Source organism: Panthera tigris, chromosome A1, assembly GCF_018350195.1.
Source record: "Panthera tigris isolate Pti1 chromosome A1, P.tigris_Pti1_mat1.1, whole genome shotgun sequence".
Lineage (NCBI taxonomy): Eukaryota > Metazoa > Chordata > Mammalia > Carnivora > Felidae > Panthera > Panthera tigris.
The window spans coordinates 206,621,589-206,629,667 of NC_056660.1; positions in this window are offsets into that span (position 1 = coordinate 206,621,589).

Consider the following 8,079-nt stretch of genomic DNA (forward strand, 5'->3'; position numbering starts at 1 on the left):
GCGGAATCTTTTGGGTTTTCCATATAGAGTATCATGTCATCTGCAAAGAGTGAAAGTTTGACCTCCTCCGGGCCGATTTGGATGCTTTTTATTTCTTTGTGTTGTCTGATTGCAGAGGCTAAGACTTCCAATACTATGTTGAATAACAGTGGCAAGAGTGGACATCCCTGTCTTGTTCCTTACCTTAGGGGAAAATCTCTCAATTTTTCCCCATTGAGGATGATATTAGTGTTGAGCCATTCATATATGGCTTTTATGATCTCGAGGTATGCTCCTTCTATCCCTACTTTCTTGAGGATTTTTATCAAGAAAGGATGCTGTATTTTGTCAAATGTTTTCTCTGCATCTATTGAGAGGATCATATGGTTCTTGCCCTTTCTTTTATTGATGTGATGAATCACGTTAATTGTTTTGTGGATATTGAACCAGCCCTGCATCCCAGGTATAAATCCCACTTGGTCATGGTGAATAATTTTTTTAATGTATTGTTGGAGCCGGTTGGCTAATATCTTGTTGAGAAGTTTTGCATCCATGTTCATCAGGGAAATTGGTCTATAGTTCTTTTTTGTGGTGTCTCTGTCTGGTTTTGGAATCAAGGTAATGCTGGCTTCATAGAAAGAGTTTGGAAGTTTTCCTTCCATTTATATTTTTTGGAACAGCTTCAAGAGAATAGGTGTTAACTCTTCCTTAAATGTTTGGTAGAATTCCCCTGGAAAGCCATCTGGCCCTGAACTCTTGTTTTTTGGCAGATTTTTGATTAATAATTCGATTTCCTTCCTGGTTAAATTTTCTATTTCTTCCTGTTTCAGTTTTGGTAATGTATATGTTTCTAGGAATTTGTCCTTTTCTTCCAGATTGCCCATTTTATTGGCATATAATTGCTCATAATATTCTCTTATTATTGTTTTTATTTCTGTTGTGTTGGTTGTGATCTCTCCTCTTTCATTCTTGATTTTATTTATTTGGGTCCTTTCCTTTTTGTTTTTGATCAAACTGGCTAGTGGTTTATCAATTTTGTTAATTCTTTCAAAGAACCAGCTTCTGGTTTCATTGATCTGTTCTACTGGGTTTTTTTGGTTTTGATAGCATTAATTTCTGCTCTAGTTTTGTTATTTCCTGTCTTCTGCTGGGTTTGAGTTTTATTTGCTGTTCTTTTTCCAGCTCCTTAAGGCATAAGGTTAGGTTGTGTATCTGAGATCTTTCTTCCTTCTTTAGGAAGGCCTGGATTGCTATATACTTTCCTCTTATGACTGCCTTTGCTGTGTCCCAGAGGTTTGGGTTGTGGTATTATCATTTTCATTGACTTCCATATACTTTTTAATTTCCTCTTTAACTTCTTGGTTAGCCCATTCATTCTTTAGTAGGATGTTCTTCAGTCTGCAAGTATTTGTTACCTTTCCAAATTTTTTATTGTGGTTGATTTCGAGTTTCATAACGTTGTGGTCTGAAAATATGCACAGTATGATCTCGATCGTTTTGTACTTACTTAGGGCTGATTTGTGTCTCAGTATATGGTCTATTCTGGAGAACGTTCCATGTGCACTGGAGAATGTATATTCTGGTGCTTTAGGATGCAATGTTCTGAATATATCTGTTAAGGCCATCTGGTCCAGTGTGCCATTTAAAGCCATTGTTTCCTTGTTGATTTTTTTCATTAGATGATCTGTCCATTGCTGTGAGTGGGGTGTTGAAGTCTCCTACTATTATGGTTTTACTATTGATGAGTTTCTTTATGTTTGTAATTAATTGATTTATATGTTTGGGTGCTCTCACATTTAGCACATAAATGTTTAGAATTGTTAGGTCTTCTTGGTGGAAAGACCCCTTGATTATGATATAACGCCCTTCTGCATCTCTTGATACAGCCTTTATTTTAAAGTCTAGATTGTCTGATATAAGTATGGCTACTCCAGCTTTCTTTTGTTGGCCATTAGCATGATACCTGGTTCTCTATCCCCTTATTTGCAATCTGAAGGTGTCTTTAGGTCTAAAGTGGGTCTCTTGTAAACAGCATATTGATGGATCTTGTTTTCTTATCCATTCTGTTACCCTATGTCTTTTGATTGGAGCATTGAGTCCATTGACATTTAGAGTGAGTACTGAAAGATATGAATTTATTGCCATTATGATGCTTGTAGAGTTGGAGTTTCTGGTGGTGTTCTCTGGTCCTTTCTAATCTTTGTTGCTTTTGGAATATATATATACACACATACATATGTATATATATACGTACATACGTACATATATATGTGTATATATGTATATATATGTATGTGTATATATATATGTACATATATATATGTATGTGTATATATGTACATATATATATATATATATTCATCTTTTCTCCCCTCAGAGAGTCCCCCTTAAAATTTCTTGCAGGGCTGGTTTAGTGGTCACAAACTCCTTTAATTTTTGTTTGTCTGGGAAACTTTTTATCTCTCCTTCTATTTTGAATGACAGTCTTGCTGGATTAAGAATTCTTGGCTGCATATTTTTCTGATTCAGCACACTGAATATACCCTGCCACTCCTTTCTGGTCTAGCCTGCCAAGTTTCTGTGGATAGTTCTGCCTTTTGACGTTCAGTTTTTGTTGAATCTAATGGGGGTCCTTTGTGCTCCTGGATTTTGAAGTTTGTGTTAGGTTAGGAAAGTTTTCTGCTATGATTTGCTCACATAACCTTTCTACCCCTATTTCTCTCTCTTTCTCTTCTGGGACCCTATGATTCTGATGTTCCTTTTTAATGAGTCGCTGATTTCTCTAATTGTTAAATCGTGCTCTTTTGCTTTAATCTCCCTCTTTTTTTCTGCTTCATTATTCTCTATAAGTTTGTCCTTTATATCGCTGATTCTCTGTTCTGCCTCATCCACCTTTGCCGCCACTGCATCTACCTGTGATTACAGCTAAGTTATAGCATTTTTTATTTCATGCTGGCTATTTTTTACTTCTTTTATCTCTGCAGAAAGGAATTCTAATCTATTTTCGACTCCAGATAGTATTCTTATTATCATGATTCTAAATTCTGGTTCAGACATCTTGCTTGTATCTGTGTTGGTTAAATCCCTGGCTGTCGTTTCTTCATGCTCTTTCTTTTGGGGTGAATTTCTTCGTTTTGTCATTTTGAAGGGAAAAAGGAATTAATGAGGTAGGAAAATTAAGATTAAAAAAATTAAAATTAAAAAGAATTAAAATTAAAAAATTAAAAACACACACATACACACAAAAATCAAATAAATGATGCTAGATTCTAGGTGTGTTTTGTCTGGGTGTTGAAAGTGGTTTTAGAGATTAGAAAAAAAGGGGGGGAAGAAAAAGTAATAAAATTTTAAAAAATTTCAAAAAGGAAATCATTTGAGAAATTGAAAAATGAATACACTGAAGTAGACTAAAATGAGATGATGGGAATAAAATTTGAAAAAATATACACAAAAGTAAAGAATAAAGTAGCAAAAAATTAAAGAAAATTAATAAAAATTAAAAATAAATATGAATCTTTTTCTGTATTCAAGAAAAAGATAAGAAATGAAAAAGAGAAAAAAGATTTTAAAAAAGAAAAAAAGGAAATCCTTTGAAAATTTGAAAAAGTGAATACACTGTAGTAGACTAAAATAAAATGGTGGAAGTAAATAGAACTTGAAAAAAATTACATAAAAGCAAAAAATATAGTAAAAACTTAAAGAAAAATATTTTTAATATAAATTGAAAGTAAAAATGAAGTTTTTCTCTTTCTGCATTCAAGAAAAAGAAACAAAAAAGAAAAAAAAAGAAAGAAAGAGAAGGAAATCGTTTGAAAATTTGAAAAGTTGAATACACTGAAGTAGACTAAAACAAAATAATGGAAGTAAAATAGAATTTGAACAAATTTATATAAAAGTAAAAAATATAGTAATAAAAATTAAAGAAAAATATTTTTAATAAAAATTGAAAATAAAAATGAGTTTTTTCTCTTTCTGCATTCAAGAAAAAGAAGTGAAAAGAGAACAAGAAAGAAAGAAAATTGAATAGATGGACCTGCTAACAGATTGAAGTAGGACTGAAATTATTTCATTTTCCCCTAGAAGTCAGTCTATGTAGTGCTTTATAGTCCATAAACTAAGCCGGTGGTAAGACTTGTGTTCCTGAGAGCGAAGTCGGCCCAGTTGGGCCGAGCTCAGTGTATGGCTCCGTTCTCCACTAGATGGCGCTGCTAGCCTACTGGGGTGGATTTTTGTGGGTCTCATCGGTGCGCATGCGCATGCGCGGGAGCGGTGAAAAATGGCGCCACCCAGCCACCCAGTCTGTTCTTCTGGGTCAGCAATCGCGCACTAGTCCTCCGTCTTCAGCTCTCTTCCACTCTCCGCTTTTCCACTCTCCGTGACCAGGCCCCAGGCAGTACCTCTCTCCCAGGTTTTGTCTCAGATGCGGCTGTTTTCCCCGGCCCCTTACTTGTGAAGGACTGCGGCTTTGACCCGTTCCGCCCCTCTGCAGGAGGGTCTCACTGAGCAATGGCGGAATATTGGCTGCACCCAGGAACGCTTGCTGGACCCTGCTGCTGCTGGTGCCCCGAGACTACAGCCACATGCCAGCCCGCCCCAGAAAATGTTTCCATCTCGGAGATTATGGAAAATCACAACACACATCTGGTACCAGGCTTCACTCTTAATGACCTTGTTCCAGCACCAGCGAATGTGGCCATTTTCTAGGGTCTGCTGGGACCAGGTGGCTTCAACAGTCTCTACCAAATGTCCTTACAGCAGTGGAACCGCTTTTCCCCGTGTGGCTTGAGAACCTCCCGGACCCCACTCTGTTCATGGGGATTCGCCCTTCCCACCAGAGCACTACCAGGTATGGAGCTGCGGAGTTGCAGCCTTTGTGCTCCCCTTGTTTACAGTCTTAATGGAATTTAAACCCTCTCCTTTCTCCTTTCTCCCTTTTTAGTTCAGTCCCTGCGGCTGTTTTGAATTTTCCACTTTCTCTCCAGCTGCTTTTGGGGAGGGGTGCTTTTCCTGTATTCTACCCCCAAGTCTCCGTCCTCTCTCCACTCACAAAAGCACCTCCCTTCCTGCACCTTCTCACTCCCCAAGTTCACTTCTCCGTGCTGCGTATCTGTTGAATTCTGTGGTTCACGTTGTGTAGATTGCTGTGTTAATCCTCCAGTCAGTTTTCTAGGTGTGTAGGATGGTTTAGTGTTGGTCTAGTTGTATTTCATGGACGTGAGACACAAAAAACTTCCATGCTGGGGCGCCTGGGTGGCTCGGTCGGTTAAGCATCCGACTTCGGTTCAGGTCATGATCTCACGGTCTGTGAGTTCGAGCCCCACGTCTGGCTCTGTGCTGACCACTCAGAGCCTGGAGACTGTTTCAGATTCTGTGTCTCCCTCTCTCTCTGCCCCTCCCCTGCTCATGCTCTGTCTCTCTCTGTCTCAAAAATAAATAAATGTTAAAAAACAAACAAAAAACTTCCATGCTGTTCCACCAACTTGGCTCCTCCCAAACATCACCTTTTTTAAACATACTATATACTTAAAATAGAATGCTCTCCAACTTTCTTCTCCCTTAACCAATCCACCCCCCTCCACCACCTCCTTCATTCACCTTGTGTGTTTCTACTCCTTCCGGACCAGTGGTTCTCAACCTAATCCTCACTAGATTTACCTGGTTAGCTTAGGCCAAAACCAAAAACAAAACAGATGTCCATTTAAGCCAATTAAACCAGAACCTTTGTGGTGGATCCTTCCTGGAGCATGATTCTTTTTTCTTTCCTTCTCTCTCACCTTCTCCTCCTCTTCCTCCTCTTCATTCTTCTTTCCTCCCCATCCCTCCTTCCCCTCCCTATTCTCCTCCTCCTCCTCCTCCTCCTCCTCCTCCTCTTCCTCCTCTTCCTCCTCTTCTTCTTCTTCCCCTTCTCCTTCTATCCTCTGGTTGCTCTAGTCTATAGCCGAGGTCATAAACCTTTATTCTGGACCCAGAACAATTAACATCTCTCCAGTGAAATCTCCAATTTCCCAAGGAATCAGTTCTCTATCTATGCTCCCTGAGCACTTTCCCTTTGCTTTTCCAGAAATAGTGACATTTAATCTTCCTACACAGGATGAATATCCCTTTAGTTTGGAAATGTGTCTTATACTTTAAACCCCATTCTATTTCCAGCACCTAGACGGTATCTGGCACATAATGGTAACAACAGATAATGGGATAAATAAATGGATGGATGGATAGATGGATGGACCCAAAGTTGAAGTCTTATTAATCATTAAGATTTGATAATTCTTTGCTTTCTCTAGGCTTGCCAGCCAAAAGACAAATAAATAAAGCTATTGGCTTCCCTGGGATCATAGGAAAGTAAAACCACCAGGACTTTCCAATTAAGGATCCTGCCCCTGGAGATAGTTCTTACTGCCAAATGAAAAGCAACATGAACATATTATTGGCCTCTGAAATCTCCTCTCAGATCCACAATGCTTCTTTTCCTCCTTAAACTCCTATGATGTTTCCATTTTTCATTCCTGGATGAGGAGTCAGCAGTGAACTATGCCTGAACTGCTTTCTCCCACAGGCAATGCCAATCTCTTGCTAACAAAACAAAATTAAATTAAAAAGAGAGTGTTGGTTTTTAAAGTAATTGCCAAAGGGCTTTGTATGATTAATATGTTCCACCAGTTCCATTACCCTAAGTTCGTAACATGCAATTTCACTCTGGTGTACGTAGTTGCTTCTTGTTGGGTCATTGATTGGTATCTACGTGCATTCACTCAGCAAATAACTTACTGAGTAATTCCTGCAGGCAAGCACTCTGCTACTGTTAGTTTTAGCTCTCCAGTTTAGGTTTCTGAGGGAAGAAGTGTATTGTTTTTGTTACCAAAAACAATTAAGCGACATCATGTGAAATTGCCTCTTGTTCAGCCATTTTACTTTATTTTACCAAAACAAAACCCACAAAAAACAAACACCCAGCAATTTCATATGGCCCAACTTAATACCTAACCCTATGAATTGTATAAGGTAAGGCTGCCCACGTAAGAAAGTGATTAAGGGAACTGACTTTACGATTTTATCCATTATATAGTGTGGTCCTTAAGGCCTCAGAGCTTTTGAAAAAGTCTGACATACTCCCTCTCCTAAAAAAATAAAATAAAAAAATACTCAAAATACAAAGTAAAAAGTAAAATCAAAGTTTATAAATATTTAATAAACATAAATAATATGATCATGTCAACTCCATTGTTATTGTTCATAAACATTTCCAGCATTTATAAATAAATTTGTTAGTTTTTCTCGCTTTGCACAAATTCAGAATGCACATACTTACTGAAAGATCATGGTAAATAAATTATTTATTTGCAAATAATTTCAAAACCAAAACTTTTAAAAATGATTTTTGAAAAAAATTTTTAAACCACTAAGAAAAAAGGTTATTGGGATATGGGACGCATTTTAATATGCTGGTGTGATATGGAGATAGAGCTCTAAAAATAGAAGTTCCAGGCCCATGAGAATATGAAAATAGGGTGCCTGGGTGTCTCAGTCAGTTAAGCATCAGACTGTTGATTTTGGCTCAGGTCAAGATCTCACAGCATGCGGATTTGAGCCCTACATAGGGCTCCACACTGACAGCGCAGAGCCGGCTTCGGATTCTCTGTCTCTTCCTCTCTCAGTGTCCCTCCTCTGCTTGTGCTCTCTCTTTCTCTCTCGATAAATAAATAAACTTTTTAAAAAATTAAATTAAAAAAAATTTTTTTAAAGAATATGAAAATAGCCATGGGAGCTCAAAAGAATTCCTGTTCCCTATCCCCAGAATCTAGGTGAATCAGAAAGAATTAGGATTTGTAAAACGCATGCAAATACTGAACTCAGCTGTTAGATAATTCACTGTTGAGAGGATTTCTGCTGCAGAGAATCTGGATTAAGTGGAATTATCATAGTAACTACTGAGAATTCCTTGCACTCTTGTGAATTATAAATGTCAAACAACAAATGAGCTGAGCCCCAACCAGACTCCCTAGGGTCAGCTTAATGATTTGTCAGAGCCCCTTCTATTGGAAATGGTTGGGGGCGGGGGAGAGCAGGTTCCCTGTAGATCCTGAGATCCTCCAGCTTCCC